The sequence below is a fragment of the Dipteris shenzhenensis genome, chromosome 1 (genome assembly GCF_047967505.1).
Source record: "Dipteris shenzhenensis isolate YYH24624 ecotype China chromosome 1, Dip_SZ_1.0, whole genome shotgun sequence".
Taxonomy (NCBI): domain Eukaryota; kingdom Viridiplantae; phylum Streptophyta; class Polypodiopsida; order Gleicheniales; family Dipteridaceae; genus Dipteris; species Dipteris shenzhenensis.
This window is the reverse complement of record NC_141596.1, coordinates 5,047,454-5,067,756: the sequence shown is the minus strand read 5'-3', so window position 1 is coordinate 5,067,756 and position 20,303 is coordinate 5,047,454.

Genomic DNA, 20,303 nt, shown 5'->3' with positions numbered 1-20,303 from the left:
ATGCTCAGTCCTTCTTCGATTTCCCAAAATCATCATCTTGAGGGAAGACCTACTTCATGATGTTGATCTTGAGGGAAGGTGTTGAGAGTTCATGCTCAACATCATGTGATCTTGTGTGCATAGCACCATCACGTGATCATATGTGCATAGCACTAACCTTATAGAGTGCTATAAAGGAAAGGGTTAGATCCCCTAACCCTAACCCTAAAAGGGTTTGTATATATTCTTTTTTTTCAACTAAATCTAGTGTACAGTTAGTCATTTGTGGTGTGCTCTCTAGCTGTGCCCTCTCTCCTCATCTCTAATCTTCTCCTCTCCCCTCTTCATATTTTGTCATTCTGAGCTGAGGAACATTGCCTTTTTGTCAAAGTAGCCTTTGCAATTGTGTCCTCTTTATCTTTTACCTGTATTTTTTGAACGGAGGAACGTTGTCTTTTTGTGAAAGTAGCCTTTGGAACTTTGGCCCTTGTAGTATTAATATTTTCTATTTTGTTTCTTTCTTTTCCTTTGATAGGTTGCACCAATGTGGCCATCATTAGGGGAGAATTGGGGTCTCCAAAGGGTCCCCAATTAGTGTTTCCTAATTTCAAGGGATTAGTGAGGTATTTGACGTGTACCAATGGGAGTGCTCCTTTTTGTGGGGCAATGCCATGTTGAGGTGGAGGGTGGGCAGACCTACAAATAGCCCCTATTGGCTACTCCTCTTACATCGAGGACCACTCAAACCATCCCCCCCCTCAACCCATGCTTGACCCTTCTCCCATATGCACCTCCCCCAAACAAACCTACAAGTCATTTAAGAGGCGGTGGGCCCTTCTAGGCGAATTTCCCCCCCCTCTCAGCTTGTTACAGACCTGTCCCTTCCTCTTCTCTGGTCCAGCTCTATTCTCCCTCCATTTTTCAAATGTGGGAATGCATTTGGCATCTTCTCTTCCCCCTCCTACTCTGGTCCACTATGTTTCTCCCTCTCCAGCACCTCCTGTAGCAGCTGCTCATTCTCTCTCCACTCCTAGCTATAGCACCTCCTATTATAGTAGTAGCTGCTTATCCCCCTCTGCTCTTTCTTCCTCCATTCCTAGCTACAGTACCTCCTGTAGTGGCTGCTCATCCCCCTCTTCTCTTTTTCCCTCCATTCCTAGCTACAACACCTCCTGGAGTAGCTACTCATCCCCCTCTACTCTTTCTCCCTCCATTCTTAGATACAACACCTCTTGAAGCTTCTCTCAAGCTTTAGTTGCACCCTCTATACCTTCTCCCTCTCTCTCCCTCTATTGAAGCTGCTCTCTCCCTCCAAGCTGCACTTGCTATTGTGACCTCTGTACAAGCATGGTAAGGAGACCATACATGTACTTTGTGTCCCATAGGAGCAAAAATCCACTTGGTGAATGGGTGCCTTGCACCTACAGCTTAAATGATTGGATATTCATGAGAGGATCTGCCAAGGGTCCACATAAGCTTCCAAAGAGCAAAAGAGGCGATCTTTTGCATGAATTGAAGGGCCGCATCATGAAGTCCAACCTTGGGAAGAAAGGATTGCTTGCAAAGGTGCAACACATTTACATGGGGAAGGACATGTGCCTTTCTCCATCAAGCAATCAATTGACAATACCATCGCATTGTAAGTCTGCATTTTGTGTAAAATTTTGAAGTGTAGTGAGTCAGCTTGAAATTGTATTTTGAAATAGAACCAATGTAATGAGTCAGTTTGAAATTGTATTTTAAAATAGCACTTATGCATAGCAGATGTACTTCCTTCAGACTTTGAGGAGTGGGAACCAGTCGAGTGCTTCTTAGGTAAGTTTACTACCATTCATGAGGATTTAGGAAGGCAAATGCATGCTGGAGAGAAGTCCTCTGCTTTGAAACAAAAAAATGTCTATTGGTATAATGCCAAGTACATTACTCCAAGGACGGCATCAGGCTATGTCCATCTTCAATGCATTACAACACCACAACTTGAAGACATGGATTGCAGCATGGTGGACACAAGAACAATGCAATCATACAAGAAAAAGATTGCAAAGGATGTGGGCATAGCCATGAAGTTTACATTTGGATCTAAATGGGTAAGGTTGTCTTGGTTTATGCCTCTGCACATTTTTTCTTATGTTTTCATAATATCTAGATGCATAGAACAAAAAACATGTGGTCATGCAAGTGCCTACATGAGAATACCGTTGAGGAATTGCTTGGGGTGAATTGGGGAAGCAGGTCAGGTGAACAAAAGGGTGATCTATTTCAATGCCATGTATGTAAGGACAATGTGGTTGCCAAGTACCACATCTCCTGCCAAATGTTATATTTTGCTTTCCAATATAGGTGTTGGAAGAAAACAGGTGACAGTTGGCTCCCCCTTGACTCTAACAATGATGATAATACAGGGGTAAGTTTATGTATTGGTTCTCATTTAGGAGATGTTAAGAATGTGACTGTCATGTCACAGTGGACTCTCAAGGACGTGCAGGAACACCTATTGGTCATGGAGGATGGCATTTCTGAGTCCTTTCACTTTATCTTAAATGGTGAAAAGGTAGGAAAGCATGTAGAGAAGCTCATGCATAGTGCCACTTTTATCCCTCTTGGGATATTGAAGATTGTCTAGAAAATGTGAGGTGGAACAATTGTGGATTTTGACATTTTCCAATTAATAGTGGTGCAATTAATTTTGATGTTTTGAATGGTTTTGTTTCATGTCAATGTCAAGTTTTTCCCAAAAATTTTATAATTCTTTTTATTTTTTATATTTAGAACATTTGGGTATATATAGGTTATAAAGTTACTTTAGTTTCAAAGTTTCACTATCATAGCCATAGTTCTCCTAGCTACCAAACTACCATGGATTCTGCTAGGTCTGCCTTCCACGATTTCATCTCCCATACTCCATTAATTGATAGAGAGGAGGAGTTGTTTCCAGTCTTTGATAAGAGCATATATGTCCTAGGCACCTACTTGGGAGCGAGCTTGGGAGCCCGAGATGATTTTGAAGACCTCATCAAGTACATGCAAGACTACATCGCGAGTTTTGCATCTCAACTTGATGAGTCTACAAAAAGATGAGTCCCAATTGATTATTTGAAGTACTTGTGCAATCAAGAACCCAGGTTCGTGAAGCGTTTATATCGCTTTTGAGCCCAGCTCACACCCCTAGGGTTTAGGGAGGTGGACACTGATGACCTCCTAGCATATGGAGTCATCAAAAACACAGGAAATAGGTTCCTATCCTAGGAAATGACCTTTATTTCACTCCAGATAGTAGGAGGCCTCTGGATCCATCCTCATTGACAAAGAGGAAGGGATTGAGCATGATGACTCCATAGTGGTAAGAAACTATGAGGTTTGAATTTCTTCTCTCTTAGTATACTTCTGCTTTAATGGAATTCTAATGTAATGTTGGACTATTGCAGGAGGCATTTGAGTCAACCTATTCTCATCTCGGCAACACCTTGTTCGCAGTAGCTTCGGTCGAGATCACTCACTGGCACATTACCTTGGCCAAGCAAAAGGGTGCTTTGTGGTTATCCACAAAAAGATTTCTCCACATGGCATTGATGACCTCCTAAAGTGCAAGGCCTTGTCGAGAGTGATTGGTCATGCTGACATCAATCGCAATGCTGACAAGGTCATTTTGGTGAACTGCATGGCTACCCTCAATGCCTTTGGAACCAATTTTCAAGGTATGGCATTGATGGCAGCAGCCATGTCCCTGGCCAGCAATGAAAATAGCAATGACTCTCTATCGACTAGGTTTAGAGCTAGGAGTGTATTTGGGAATTCAAAGCCCAATGTTCTTAGTGTTTTAGAGAAGAGAGAAAGGCTCTGAAGCCTTATTGTATAGAAAATTTATTTTATATGAATACAACTATACTTTTTATACAGTGCCCCATTTTGTGTTCTTTTACAAAATTTATTTTATACTATCATTGTATTTTGTAACTTTAATTTTTGTTGGCATTAATATTTTCATTCACTATTTTGTTCAAAAGCATGCGATCAGATAAATATTTGCGCTATAATGGTCATTTTTTAGCAATCCAATAAGAATCTCACTGCGCGACAGAAGGCAAATGTGTTTGGCATCACGTGGGGAGCCCAAAAATGGCAAAACTTGCTATGGCACGTATGGGGCCTGTTTGACTTGGTTGCCATTTTTGGGCTCCCCGCACGATGCCGAACACATTTGCCTTCTGCCGCGCGGTGAAAAAACATCATTTGACCACTCAAATTCACACTGAACTTGCATAAACTGATGGAAAGCATCACGTAACATGTATAATAACATGGGAACAAAATAGGAACTCTTGGGCTCCTATGAGCCTCCCTCCCTCGCCATAGCCTACCTCCCTACTTCCCTCGCCTGCCTTGCTTGCGAGCTTGCCTCGCCCGCCCTCACCTCGCCTTGCGCCCTCCCCTCGCCTCGCCTTGTGCCCTCCCCCCACCTCGCCTTCGCCCTCGCTTCGGCTACCTCACCTGCCTAGCCCACCCTCGCCTCACCTCGCTCGCCTCGCCGTGCCCGCCTCACCTCGCCCGCACCACCGCCTCACCTCGCCCGCCTCACCTCGCCACCTCAACTCGCCCGCCTCGCCTTACCCACCTCGCCGCGCCTGCCTCACCCGCCTCGCCTCGCCCTCATCTCGCCCACCTCACCGTGCCCACCTCACCTCGCCAATCTCGCCGCCGCCCCTTCCTCCACCTCGCCACACCCTCGCCTTGACCCTCCACCCTCGCCTCCATCCTCCGGCCTCTGTTTGCCCTCGCCCTCGCCTCGCTCGCCGACTCCTCATCCACACCCAGGCTCCACCCTCGTCTAACTCCTTACCCTTTTTGGTGGCAGCCTCTTCCTCATCGGAGTTCTCACAGTTTGTCTTGACGGTATGGCGGCTCCCTACCCGGAACCGGAGGCCCAGCCGGACCCCCCCTCTCCAGAAGCCTACCGCGTGATCTTGACAGAGCAACAATCGTCCCGGGTACAACAGGTTGCCAATGACTTTGCCCACACCTCAGTCTATGGCAGAGTCATCGGACATTCCCCTTCCAAACCAGCCATCAGGGATTGGCTGCAATCCACGCTTATGCTAGAGGATAGCCACATCGAGGAGGTGGCCCTTATGGGAAGGGGCATCTTCTGGCTTAAACTCTCCACTGCGAAAGCTGCAAGCAACCTGATAGCTGGTTCCCCCACATCGGTGGATGGAAAGATCATCATGATAGTCCCTTGGTACCGAGGATTCAACGTAGTGGACTTTGATGCTCATTTCTGCATACCTCGCCATCCAGTGACGCTAGTATTTCCAGGCCTTGCTGCTGAGTTGCGGCCGATAGTCAGGGACCTGGGTTCCCACTTTGGCTGGGTGATGCATGACACTTTCGTCGACGCGGTTACTGCGGCAGGAGCTCCCAGAGTCCGTGTGGCTGTGGCAAACCCTGTGTCCCTCCCTGCAGTGATTGAGATCATGATAGATGCTGGCAACATTAGTCAGAGCATGGTAGTTACAGGACAGCCAGGCCAGTGCCTGAGGTGTCATAGCTTTGGGCACCTGGCTGCTACTTGTCCATGCTTCTCCAATTCCTCTCGGCCCCCCCCACCCCCCCCCTCAACCCCCTCCCCCTCCCTCTGGGCAGCCACGTCAGGAAGAGCAGAGGCGGCCGGAGTTCGGTCCAGAGGTGGCTGGCGGCTGAACCGAGGTCAGAAGGAAAAGAGGAAAGAATAAGAAGACTTCTGACAAAGGCAAGGAGGCAGAGGCTACCCAACCTGCAGCAGCGCCTCAGAGACCTAACAGGCAGCTGCCCCAGGGTCCTGGGAGAGCTTCTTCTTCGTCTGTAGCCTGCCCTCCGCAGCCTCAGGTCCCCCTCTCTTCCGATCCCCAGCTCCCTTCCACTCAGCCCCAGCCCCTACCCCAGCCATAGCCCCCTCTTCCCGACCCGAAGCATCAGCCCCCGCCTCTTCCTCTTCAGCCCCCTCCTCCTCCTCTTCAGCCCTAGTCCCAGCTCCAGCCCCATCCCCCCTCCCCCGTCCCTCTCAGCTCTTCTGCAGTGTCAGCTGCACCGATGGTTCCTCACCTGCGGGCAGCCCCCACTCCCCCTCCTCCGCCCCCCCGCTAGCCGCTTCCGTGGAGTCTGAGTTGCCTACCCCTTAGCCTCCTTCCCCTTCCCCACCCCAGGCAGGCCATCCTGAGTCTGCACCACCCCTGGAGCAGTCTTCCCTGCCTGCTAGCCCGACCCCCTCAGTTGCAGACTCTGGCAGGCCTCAGCTCCAGGAGAGAGAGCTTCCCCGCGACTTCTACAGATCTAGTCCCTGGGATTACTTGGATGTGGCCGACCTCGGGACCTTCCCTGCTTGCCTCGACATCAGTATCTTCCTGCTCCGTAAAGGGGCGGATGGGAAGATCGCAGCCTTGGCCCCGAGGGATGGCCCCAGCTTTGTTGCATTCACCTTTCTCAGCGACGGCACCGAGACTTGGACAGATGACTCGGTTTGGGAGGCTCTCAGAGAGCAGACGCACGCTCAGATTTTCTCCTAGATAGGCCCGTCGGGTGGATAGCTTCTCAAGACTCAGTGGTCCGAGGGTGACGTGCGCCTACAGTGGCGATGCGCCACCAAGCGTTTCAGATTGATTGTGATCCTCAGGCCCCCACTGTTGTGGCCCCTCCCCCAGGATGTCAGAGCCTGGACTCCTCAAAAACTTCGCGCCTTCTACAGGATGACTACTTCAGAGATTTCAAGTTGGCTCGAGAAAGCGTTTGTCCATGGCACCAAAGGCCTCATGCCTTTGCTAAAAGTTCTGAAGAACGGGCAGGATGACCCTACCTCCCCCTCCAAACCCTCACAAAAGCGTCAGCGCCTTCATTCCGAAACTTCAGCCTCTTCATCGACCTCAGCCGCGAGCAGACAGTTGTTCGCAGCCTACCAGTCCTCATCATGAGCTTACACCTTGTCTCCTGGAATGTGAATAGGTTTCATTCTTTTGGCACCCGTGGTCCTAGAAAGCTCATCTTGAGACAGGAACTTCAGCCAGCAGTGATTGGTCGCTTGGATAGACTCGTGCTCTAGGAGCATAAGCTTTCAGTGGCTCATTCCCGTAGCTGCGGGAAGATCCTCCCTAGATGATCTTACACTTATTGGGAGCCCTCAATCGGTGCACAGGGGAGGAGTGGTGGTGTCCGTACTTCCATTTGCGAGTCGTTTGCCCAGGGAGTTTTTGGTCATGGTACATTGATCCCAGGCCATGCACTTTGGGTTGGCCTAGAGTTGGAGGGTTCCAAAATAGGAATCCTCAACATCTATGCACCCACAGACCTCCGATGAAGAGCCACTTTCTAGAGGATACTCTCAGAGATTCTCCCAGACATGGATTCCTGGATTCTTGGAGGTGACTTCAACAATCTGGAGACTTTGGAGGACCAGCAGGGCAGAGGACCAGAGTTTACAGGTATAGCTCAAGCAGAGCAATCCGCTTGGGACTCCTTTATCTTCACGACAGGAGGTAGGGACAGCTGGAGAGACCCGTCCTTCCGTCGATGGCACGGGAGCTTGGACTTCTCATGGGGCTTCCACAGGGAAGGAGGCAGACTCCTGGAGAGATTGGACAGATTTTATGTCAGTGAGCAGATGTGGTCAGGTGGGTATAGTGCCAGGGACGACACTCTTCGACAATGCCCCAGTGCTCTTATCACTAGACTCGGCAGCTCAGTCCCTTCCTCCCCGTTCGTGCAGGATTCCTGATTCCATCTTTTCTAGGGAGGAGGTGCGCAGCAGTATCGGTAGCCTTTGGGACAGAGATTGGGGCGAGTGCGTGGATCTGGTAGAGTCGGTGGCACAGGCTTTGCAGGAGTCCAGCCAAATTTGCCAGCTCGTAGCCCTTCAGGTTCGCCAAGAGTGGTGGGGTAGAGAGAGCTCTTCGTAGGGACCTCGCCTCCATTTAGCGACTCCAGTAGGCAGCTCCGATTCGGAGGAGCTTCGGATCCAGGCCCTTCGAGCCAGAGCCCTTCTTGAGGAGACTCTCCAACGTCTCTCAGAGTTTTCTTATCATGCCTCCCTCTCCTACTGGGCTCGGAAGGGCGACCGGATGAGCAAAGAGTTCTTTAGGACGCATGGCCAGAGGGCAGCAGGTGATCAGCTCCAGAATCTTAGGACAGCGGAGGGGCACATTGTTACTAATCTGGAAGAGGTATTGGGGTTGGCTACCGACTTCTAGAGGACTCTTTTCTAGTAGGAGCAGCTTGCCCCCCGTACTAGACGCTCCTGTGAGGAGGTGTGGAGGCACATTCTAGCCCTTGTTCAGCCCAGCATGCAGACGATGTTGATGGCACCGTTCACCACTGTCGAGATGCAGGAGGCCTTGATGGCCATCGATGGGCAGAAATGCCCTGGCGAGGATGGGCTCTCTCGCGCTTTCTTCACCTCTTTCTGGGATCAGATCCATCAGACCCTCCTAGCAGCCCTCAAGAGGATTTTTAGCAGCGGACATATGCCAGAGAGCCTCTCCTCAGGATTGATTTGCCTCATCCTGAAGGGAGGAGACCGACAGGAGATCCGTCAGTGGCGCCCGATCACTCTCCTCACCATTGCCTACAAAATCCTTGCCAAGATGATCAGCGCTAGAGTTCGGCCACTACTTCCTGACCTCATTCATGACACTCAGACAGGCTTTGTCCAGGATCGCAGTATCCTGGATAATGTCTTTACCTTCTCAGAGGTGATGGAGTGGGCTCAGCATAGCGGGTCGCACTTAGCCATCCTACTTCTCGACTTTGAGAAGGCCTACAATCGAGTGGATTGGTCCTTCCTGGAGGGTACTTTGGAGAGACTGGGATTCCTAGTAGGATGGATTCAGGGTATCTCAGCATTATCTTCCAGCAGGGTCATCATCGGGCAGGATGGGAGAGCGATTTTCGATTGGAGAGATCAGTGCGTCAGGGCTGCCCCCTCGCTCCTTACCTGTTTCTCTTCTTTGCCGAGGTGATGACATACTACCTTCGGGCGAGGTCGACTGAGATCCGGGGTGTTCGCCTTCCCATCAAGGAGGACACGGAGCTCCTGGATTCGAAGTATGCAGATGACACAGTGCTGTACGTTCAGGATGATGAGATGATGCTCGAGAGGGTGAGGCTGGCCTTAGAGGTCTTTTGCTCGGCAGCTGGTGCAAAAATCAACTAGAACAAATCAGTTGGTTTTCTCACAAACCCTGGGGCATGCTCACAGTGGGGGAGGTTTTTGGGTTTCAGATGGATCCCGCGGGGGCAGACAGCTAGATATCTCAGCTTTCAGGTCGGCTTGGACATCATGCCAGCTCAACAGTTTCTCTTGGTGCTAGATTCCATTCGATGGAAGCTGGCTTTCTGGAGCACTGCTAAGCTTTCTCTTGCAGGTCGTGCTCTTGTAGTCAACCAAGTTCTCCTGCGGCCTAGTATGTGGCCTCTTGTTGGTGCTTCTCGAGATCCAGCATGGCACAGCTCAGGAGGATGGTCCGGAATTTCCTGTGGTCTGGGGGGGATGGTGGTCTCAGAGATACCAGAGCCAGGGTAGCTTGGCAGACAGTCATTCTTCCGTAGGTTGAGTGTGGCTTGGGGGTCATTAATCCTAAGCTTCAGAGTCAGGCCCTGCTAGGCAAGTTAGTCATCCGTGGTTTGACCCCGGCGGGGGGGCAAACGTGGAAGATGTTACTTCAGCAGGGGATCAATTCTTGCATCCCGCACTGAGGTGGAGAGTGGCTACCGTCCCTTCGATGGATCTTCACCTCTGCACTGCTTACTCACCCCCGCTCCCCGCTCATTCGTAGCCTTCTCACAGTTTGGAGGCGACTCTGTCTCAGTCTCCTCTAGTCCCCTCCTAGCAGACAGGAGGAGATCGACCGCCAGCCGCTCATCTGGAACGATCAAGTCAGAGATACCTTGGGCCTTCAGCTGGGGGAGAGATCACATATCCTGTGGGACGGTTGGATGCGGGGGCCAGCCCAATCCCTTCGAGTTTGGAGGGACACTTACAAACACTTGGAGACCATTGCTTTAGCAGCCGTAGCAGGAGGTGTCCGTGGAGCTCAGGCGAGATGCACAGAGATAGACGGAGCGATTCCTGCTGGTTGGTTGGTTCCACCCGAGATTCAGATCCTCATGCTTGGTGATGACCGTTGGCTTGGACAGTTCACCCCCCGTGGCATCCCACTAGTGGTTGCAGGCCGGATGGACGACACCTCTGTTTCCTTCTTCGCGGTTTTGGGGGACGGCCGACTCAGGAGAGAGGGTGTGCTCATCGACCCCCTTCTCTCGTGGCAGAGGGTTTGGGTCGTAGGCCTTGTGGGGAAGGTTTGGCGGATCGATCCTAGTATAGAGCAGGATCAGCTGCAGGATCAGCTTTGGGAGGGGCGGGCCCTGTCAGAGCTTGATTGGGACCCAGGTGAGTGGAGATGGTTAGAGGTTGTGGCAGGCCAGGGGCCGACCCCTTTCTTCGCTTACAGTATGACATTGGGCAGGAGAGTTCTAGGGAGGGTGCAGAGCCGCCTGCCCACCCAGCGGCCTAGTTGGTATGCTCAGGGTATCTCCAAGCTATTTTTGCAGGCCTTCTGGAAGGCCTTGTGGGAGAGCTGGCGGCCGCGGAAGATTTCCTACTTCCTTTGGCTACTCGCAAGGGTCTTCCAGTGGGGAGCTGGTTGCGGCAGATTGGTCAGGATGGACTTTGTCAAATTTGTCATGAGGACGAGGAGTCACCAAAATAGTGCCTGTAGAGCTGCAGTCGCACCCAGGAAGTGTGGAGGTGGACCTTCGGGATCCTTACTCGCGTAGCACCGGAGCTAGGTTTGATCACCTGGGGCGCGTTCTGCTGGTGCAGCACCACACCTGGCTTTCATCAGTTGTTTGAGGCAGGCCCGCAGGACCCCATGTTCCTTATCACACAGGGGACTTGGGGGCCGCTTGAGGGCATCCCGCCGCACCTGGCAGAGGTGGACATAGGATCTCAGGAGAGGCAACCAATCTGGGAGATTATTAGCAGCATCACTGGATGGCACATTTGGACCTCGCACTGCGCGCAGATCCTAGGTGGTACCTCTCTTTCGACTGCCCAAATCATGGCTAACATCTGGAGTGAGATTATCCACGCACTTAGAGGCCAGTGGGACCATATACAGGGAGATTCTCGGGCTAGCCGGGAGAAGCGGAGACGTTTCCTCCGAGATTGGGATACGCAGGGCCTCTTCTTCGAGCATACTTATCAGGGCCTTCAATGGCGCTATTCACCACCTCTCTGGCTGTTTATTCACACCCTCCTGATCCCTCTGTGAGAGAGAGCTTTTTGTTTCCATTTAGGGCTACGTTCGATTTTTGTGAACGCAGCCCGCCAGCTACAAAACTGACCTCATGTATCTTGTTTTTTTGAAGTAATATAATCAGCACTGTTTTTTGGCAAAAAAAAAAAAAAACATGGGAATAGTAATAGAACATAAAAATATCTTTTATTCATTGGCCTCAAAGGGCAGAGATTTACAAAATGATTCAGGTTACACCAAATGAACCTAAACAACATCTAGGGCCTAAGGGAGGGATCGGAGCAGATGCGCTTGGTGAGTGCAAGGTCCTTGTCCATCACTGTTACTCTTTTGGCATGGATAGCACATAAGTTCACATCTTCAAAAAGACCTACTGTCATCTGCTCCGTTGCCTCCTGAATTGCTCCCATAGCGCCTGAAGTGAAATGCACATCACTCTTGTAATGCTGTGCTATTTCACATACAACATGCTAGAAGGCTGCACGGGAAATGAGATTGTCCACAGTGGTTTGGAACTTGGGGATCTCCTGAAGTGCCTTCACTTCTGATTTTTTGTGCCTCTTAATCTTTGGGGGACCATGCACTGGCCTTTGGACATGGCTCCATGGCCACTTGTCCACTTTGAACTTCTTTCGCCTCTCCTCCCTTGCAACCACCTCTTCAGACACCTCTTCCTGTGTCTGCTGGGTCATTCGAGGTGGCCTGTCATGCCTAGGGGTCTACTTTGTCCTTGGTCTCTTATCCTTTTCACGAGGCTGTGAGATAGCAGGCTGAGGATCTTGCTCAGCTCATACTAGAGGCTCCTCATATCTGATCATCTCGAGGCACAAAGGGTTGATGGTGCTCTTCCGTGTGGTCTGCTTGGTTGGAGGATTGGAGCTAAGGTTCATTATATCTGCAAGCCCGCAAAATACTTCCTATTTTTGTGGCCCCTGTAATCTCTCCATCTCCTCTCTTTGCCTTTCTTGCTCCCCTTGTTGGTCTAGATGCTCCACGCCAAGACCCCACGAAGGAGGGAGGGGCAGTTGATCAGGATTGACTGGACTATATTGCCCCTCTCGGGAGACCTCTCTACTTCCATGATTAGTTGTGTGGAAGGACTGAGAGGACCCCTCATCGTGCTTAGATCCTTCATCGTGCTGGGATTCCTCATGGTGCGGAGATCCCTAGGATCCCCCATGAGAGTTGGATGGTGGGGACTCGCATTGCTTGGACTCTTGATGATGAGAACTGCCTTCAGATCCTTGGTGATCATTACCCTCTTGGCCACTAGTCTTGCAGTGTGTTTGGAGGCCATGGCATTGTGAGGAGGACAACGGGTAGCATCTAAATGGCGTCCAGTGGGTCTAGCAGTTTGTTTAACTCGTGCCATAGAAATGAGAGATTTTAGGGTTTTGAAGTGCTTTATATAGTCTTTTTTAAAGCACTTTAGGGTTTTTCTTTTAAATTAGGGTTTTTTGAGTGCACCCCCTTCCCCCCCAGTCTTTTGTCACCAGTTCGATAATACTTAATCTTCACCACCCTCCTTCCCAACCCACTCACTCCTCCACCCTGCCATGTCGCACATGCAATTCTGCAATTTTCAAACAAATTTGTGAATTTTTGAATCTATAATTGACTCAAAATAGTGTTAACTTTATTCATTAAACATTTTACATTTGGGGCTCTCTTAGGACCCAACGCCTCCCCTGTCTGACTCTACATTGCAACCAAAGCGCAACGCCTTGGCTCCCTATTGAGGACTTCCAAGCAGCACATCTCCTTGTCCTCTTGACATGTTGAACCACTTTTGTGAGACTTGAGACCTCTACCTTATCGCGCTTCAGAGTCCTGGCCTCTAGATTCTGAAGATAGTGGGAGAGAACGAAGGAGTCTCACTTGCGGCTTTCTCACATACACAATGGGGGAATACACACAAAGGTGTAGGCTAAAAATAGTTTTCCTCTTCTTAGTTGTGAAATCCAAAAGAACTCTAGTATAAAGAAATAGAAGAACCCTACATGTGGGTCTCAAACCAAACTCAGCTAACTAAGGTGGCATACTAACTGAGCCACGAACTAGAGTACATAAGGATAGCTATCATTCAGCTATTATTCATGGGTGGTGTACCAACCGCATCTGCAGCTAACAAGTCGTTGACATAAAAGCACAACAGTCACCCTGGCATATCACGAGTGGAGCTCGATATCTCAACACTCCCCCTCGAGCTATATCCCAATTCCTGCACACCAAGCAGGTCTCTGAACTTGTGCAGCTTCTCTGCGCCCAATGCCTTTGTGAATATGTCAGCTACCTAATCCTCTGTGCTGACAGAAACTAGATCAATAAGACCTAGTAAAACCTTCTCCCACACATAGTGATAATGCACCTCAATGTGCTTTGTTCTAGCATGATAGACTGGGTTATTTGCCAAGTGTATACTGCTCATGTTGTCACAATAAATGATAACTGGCCCATATGTAGACTGATGCATATCATAAAGTAGCTTATGCAACCAAGCTACCTCACATGCAGCCATTGCTGCACCCTTGTACTTAGCCTCTATGCTTGATAAGGCAATTGTAGGCTGTTTCTTGTTGCTACAAGTGATTGCAGCACTCCCAAAAGAGAACACATATCCACTGGTAGATTGTCTATCAGAAATACTACCAGCCCAATCAGCATCAGTGCATCCATGCAACTGTATCTGAACCCCAGCCTCATAAAATAGTCCATACTGCAATGTGGACATCCCATACCTGAGTATGCATCTAGCCGCATCCAAATGCGGTTTCCTTGGAGCCTGCATAAACTAACTTACCAATCCAACAGCATAGCTCAAATCTGGCCTGGTAATAGTCATATCAATCAAACTTCCTACTATGCATCTATACATAGTAGGGTCTTCCAGAAGCTCACTTGCATCTGCACTCAGCTTCACATTCTGCTCCAAAGGAACTCAAATAGGCTTACAACCTGTCATCCCATATTTGGATAGCATGTCCAATCCATACTGCCTCTGCAAGAGCCATATCCCACTTAGTTATCTAATCACCTCAATGCCCAAGAAATAATGCATCTCTCCCAAATCCTTCATCTCAAACTTCTGCTTCAATAGCATTTTCACATGAAGGATATCTTCATCACTATCACCTATGATGATCAAATCATCAACATAAATGACAAGCAGCATAATACCTTTCTCTGTTTTTCTCACATAAAGTGAGAAATCTGCCTTGGAAATCTAAAAGCCAACAGTGACAAGATACTATCCTATCTTGTCAGACCGTGCTCTAGGTGCTTGCTTCAAGCCATACAAGGCTTTCTTCAACCTGCAAACAAACTCAGAATGAATAGCATGAACATAACCTAGTGGCTGCTCCATAAATACCTCTTCTTGCAAATCACCATGCAAGAAGGCATTCTTTACATCCATCTGATGTAGAGACCATCCCTTTTAAGCAGCCATAGAAATGACTGCTCTTACAGTTGCCATTCTTGCAACCGGACTGAATGTTTCTTCATAATCAATGCCATATGTCTGTGCATACCCCTTGACAACTAATCTTGCCTTGTATCTATTCACAGAACCATCTGCATTGTGCTTGACCTTATAAACCCACTTACAGCCAATTGCATTCTTGTTTTTAGGCAAAGGCACCAATTCCCATGTAGCATTGGCTTCCAAGGCATCCATTTCTTCATCCATGGCTTTCTCCCATTTTTCATTTCCCATTGCTTGCTCAAAAGAAGTGGGTTCCGGTTCCTGTATCACTTTGACCATATAGGCATAGTGAATGGCTGTAAATCCATTATATTTTAGCCTATCCACAGGATACTTGGATCTAGTAGACCTGCGCAAAATAGGCTTACTTCTAGGTGCTCTCAAAACATCCCTGGTCTTCCTTACTCCAGGTGTAACAACAAAAGGAATACCCAACTCATCATCAATGCTCTGTTCTGAGCCACTAACACTGTATTAGGGAATTCGGGAATTTTCAAATAGTTTGGGACTTCCCAATAGGGTTAAGATTTGATCACATGGTCAAATATAAACCCATTACTTGAAAGTGGAATCCATCTTTAATACCATATTAGCGAATCCTCCCAAGTCCCATTTTCAAATAAGGGTTCAAGTTTTGGCCACATGGTCAAATCTTAACCCTTCACATGAAAGTGGGACTTGGAAGATTCCCAAATTCTATAATATGGTGTTCACTGGATTCACCATCCACATAAGAATGACCTGCATTCACATCAAACATGGGCTGATCTACCTTGTCTTTTCCTTTTTGTGATACCTGCATACCACTATCTGCATTGCTTTGAGGAGATTCTCCTGATCTCAATCTGCCTGTCCTTGGCGAAGTATTCGAACCACTGCTAGAGGACACTCCAGGTCCACTAATATTTTGTGATTGCTACTGTGAATTCTGTGCAGCATTACCATTTTGTGCATCTACATCATCAATCACATTTACTGGTTTATACCAGCTGCTCATTTCATCAAAAACAACATCTCTGCTCACTGTAAACTTATGAGGAGAAGGGTTATAGCATCTATACCCTTTCTATTGTAGAGAATAACCAATAAAGATGCACTTCTCAGCTTTTGGACCTCAACTCATCTGGCACATGAACATAGGCAATGCAACCAAAAAGTTTCAAATGAGAAATATCTAGTTTCCTACCAGTATACATCTCCTCTAGCATCATGCCATGTATTGCTGTAGTGGGAGTCCTGTTCATTATGTAAATTGTTGTAGCAATTGCTTCAGCCCAATAATAATCTGGTAGGTCTTTTTCATTTAGCATGGCCTGAGATACCTCTCCAATATGCCTATTTTTCCTTTTTGGAAGTCCATTTTGCTGTGGGGTATGACTGCATGAGTATTGCTGCTTTACTTATAAGATCAAGAAGAGTACAACAATAAGACAAAATTGACTCCGACCTTGGCAAGCTCCAGAAATAGTCGACCCTGAGAACAGCAATGCTTACAATAAAGAATCAGATGTGTTTGCCATGGGATACATGATTAAAGAGGTTATTAATTTTTATAAGGAGTGTAAGGAATACTACTTCAAAGAGGATTACACAAAATAGTCAGCATGGAGTGGCAAGTTGTGGCAGATTTATTTTAATGCAACTAACTATATGTTTGTGGACAAACAAAATAGAATGACATTGGCTGAGATGAATAATCGACTAGCAAGATTTAACACTCAACCCCATGCCTGTTTGCAGAGATGATGCCTCAGTTTTATTAATCCGATTTTATTATAAAGCTACTCTTGGACAATTATGTTTATAAACTATAATGTTACTCTTTCAATGCATTTTGAATACTAGTATATGCATCTATACTATTTGAATTTAATAAGGTATTATAAAATATATATTTAAAAAATTCTCAAATTTTTATCTTCGTGTTGTAACTTCTTGCATTTTGAATACTAGTATATGTGTTTATATTATTTGAATTTAATAAAGTGTAAAGTGTCTTAGAATGTATTTTTATTTTTTTTCAAAATTTTATATTTGTGTATTAATTTGGGAAGAGTTTGTGTTTATTATGGTTAAACTCAAACCCATGAGTCATGTGTACAAATTTTTATTATAATGATTCAATTTAAACCCACCAGTCATGCACAAATTGGCAATCTAAATTTTGCAGGTCATGCACACATAGGTGGAGGGGGGGTTATAATTAAGGTTCTCATTTTATTTTGAAGTACATCGGTCTCCTATCATGGCATCTTTTTTTAGGATTCAAGTGATTGACTATGATAATAAGGAGGAATTAGGTGTTGTTAGGGTGACAAGAGACACAGGTCATCCCACATTCTCTCATGTTCGTGAACAAATTGAAGGTGATGAGCTTCTATTGGAACCCTTTGAGTTTGTTGAGGATGAATATACAATAACCAAACGGCAAGAGGAACGATGGACAATCAGTGATCAACTCTTAGTGCACATCAAGAGAAGTCTATGCCGCATAGAGGAAACTCCTTATCCATGTAAAAGACATTGCACTCAACTAGCTGATGACATAAATCTTGATGCCCAAGTGCACATGTCTTGAAAGATTTCTAGTAGATTACTAAGCCCAAGTAGTCTTGAACTTTGGCAATGTGAATCTGATAGAGTTAGATCAAAGCTAAAGTAAATGGTAGTGTCAAGGGATGATAAGTTTGAGTTGCATTCTGAGGACTTCAATGGGGTGCCCCATGTGCGAATTTGGTGTCATGAGTGTAATGAACTTTATGGTAAAGGATTTATAGAAGGCAAGCATGCAGCATACAATTGCTTCTCTAACTTCATGAGATTTCACATATTATAAAGTAAAAAGCATGAGCTCAAGTATATGGTTGCTCGAGGACTACGAAAAGAAGATATGCCCAAATTAGTGCATCAACTGACAAAGGATGACAAAAGAGAGATAGAAGATGCGATAGAGAAGATGAAATCTTTTATGTCGACAAATATGCATCTACTGGTGATAGTCGGCGAAGAACATTGATGATCTCCGATTATCTAGATAAAAGAGGTAGTAGATTTGGGATAAAATGGGATGGATGGCCTCTCTCAACAAAAGTTTTCAAAAATCAAGTTTTTGGGCTGCATGATCAAGATTTTGTACATAATGGAAAAAAGTCAGTCAATGTTCTCAACAAGCCTAAGTGTCAATTGGCTATTGGCAATGTTTGGATCACCTTAAATCATGTCATTATTGTGTATGATGCTTTTTCTATCGACAAGCATATGCTAAGGGAGGGAGACATTAGGCAAGATGACTGCCACAAAATTGGGCTGGAGCTCAAAGAATATGTAGTAGACAAGTGCAATGGTGCTTGGGAGAATCGGCAAACAATGGAATTCATAGAAAAGAGAGGAGCATGCTAGGAACACAAGCTTATCTTGAAATTGGTGGAGATTACATCGACATCTTCTTATCTCCACATTTGAGTCTTGTGGATCAAGTCTATTTGGCGGGCAAAGTCTCTTTTTTCTTTCAAATTTGAAGGTCTTGGATTGCTCATCATGCCAACTATACGTTGAATAGAAACTTCATAACTAAGGAAGCTTTCTTAGGTGTGCAACTCTCATGCCATTTTGTGGTCCTACTGATCAAGTACTTTAGAGAATTTTGTCCAGGCCTAAGGTGTCCTTTATATCTTACAGGTTCAGATGCAGTTGAAATCTTCTTCAGCAAGATTGGAAGCATGGTGGGACAAGAATGCGCTTATGACTTGATGGATATGCTACATAGTGTAGGTAGTATGAATAGGCTTGCACACTTTTAATGCAAAGAGGATAGTCCTCTATTTACAAGGGCACATAAGAAGCAAGAACATGTCTGGAGAGAATTGAATCTCAAAGAGAACATGCGAGAAGCTAATCTAGGGGACTATGAGTGTGTGTCAACTGATGATAAAATCATCGAAGCATTGAAGAAGGGACTAAAAAGTACTCAAGAAAGGTGTGAAAGTTTGCATATGAAGCCAAAGGGTGAGAATATGAAGTGGTGGATGGAACCTTGGTCAAATGGATTTACAGATGCATATTCACAAGAATCTGATTCTAAAGAAGAAGACCAAATCATGTGTCAGAAATAGATGATAATGACAACGATGCCTCCATAAGTGAAATCAGACAGTGTGGTGGATTCTCTCCAACTTAATGGAAATCCCACAGTCTCTAAAGATAGACTCACAAGGGTTCGCCAAGGAGTATACTACTCTAAGGAAGATATACCTCTTGCTATATCAAATGAGAACCTATTTGGAATAGGTTCCGATTGTGCCATATTCTTTCACGAAGAACGCAAAACAAGGAAAAGCAAAAGGAAATGCAATCCAAGATCTTTGCAAAAAAAGAAAACACAAGCTATATGGTACCTTGGACGAGTTCAAAAAATGAGGAGAAAGGTTGGTGGGGGGTATGTGGAATATAAAAGAGGGTTCAACCTTTCAGATAGATCTTTTGGAGTAGAAGTCCAGCTTGGGTGGTATCAAAGGCAAAAGGTTCACGATGCTTCACATATATAGTGGTTTCCAAAAGAGGAGAATATGGGCTGCAAGGTTAGTTCCCCAAATTTTCAATGAAATTTCTTACCCCAAAATAGTTGTGGTGTTGCATTTTTTCCACTAAGACTCATTTGTACTGTACTTTAGGAATTTCATAGAGGATGTGATCAGAACAATGGAAATGGATGATAGTGATCCTTCATATGTTCTAAGAAGTTTAATAAAGCCAAGTGATGTCATGGAAATGTTGAAGGACCCTAGACAAAAAGGGCTAATAAACAAGTTGCTAGAGAGGTAATGAAGGATTTCAAGGACCTCGTCCAAGGGAAAAAGGTGCTTGGAGCTTGTGATGCTGTTGGTGTAAGTCGTGAAGCTTACAACTCCATTTTTAAAAAAGTATAAGATATCTACAGTGCCACTGCCAACACCATGGTCTGTAAGGCTTACACGTCAAGAAACAAACCAATGTGCTAGAGAAAAGCTTGGAGGATACCATTGTGTAAGTGGCACAATGACTTGGAAGAGTAAAAAGAAATCTGGCATCCAAATGTTTGAGATGAATGCTTTCAATAATGTTTACGTGGATGTAGAGAATTTGCAGAGAGCCATGGTCAAATTCTATGGGATGAGAGAAGAAGGTAAGAGAAATTCCCTCTTCACATTCAACTTTATTTCTTCTGATTTCTATATCCTTACTGAATTTCTCTTTCATTGTATAGATGGCAAGCTAGTATTTGTTATAAAAATGGATGAAGCTCAGTTGGTAAAAGAGCACAAGCTAGAGAGGGTGAGCATTTGTATTATGAACGATGCCTTGCATTTTGCTCAAGGGGATGAGGAAGTTGAGTAGGGTTTCTTAGTCCAATCTGAGAAGGACATATGGTGGCTTGTAGCCTTTCAGACCCCAAAGGAGTGCCACGAGACATTGAAGTGGGTTTTGGAGAGAACCGGCATCCCATCGATTATTCAAAGACAAGAGGTAGGGCAAACATTAATTGTGGATGGGCATGGAACATTTCAAGTTGAATGGCATCTAGC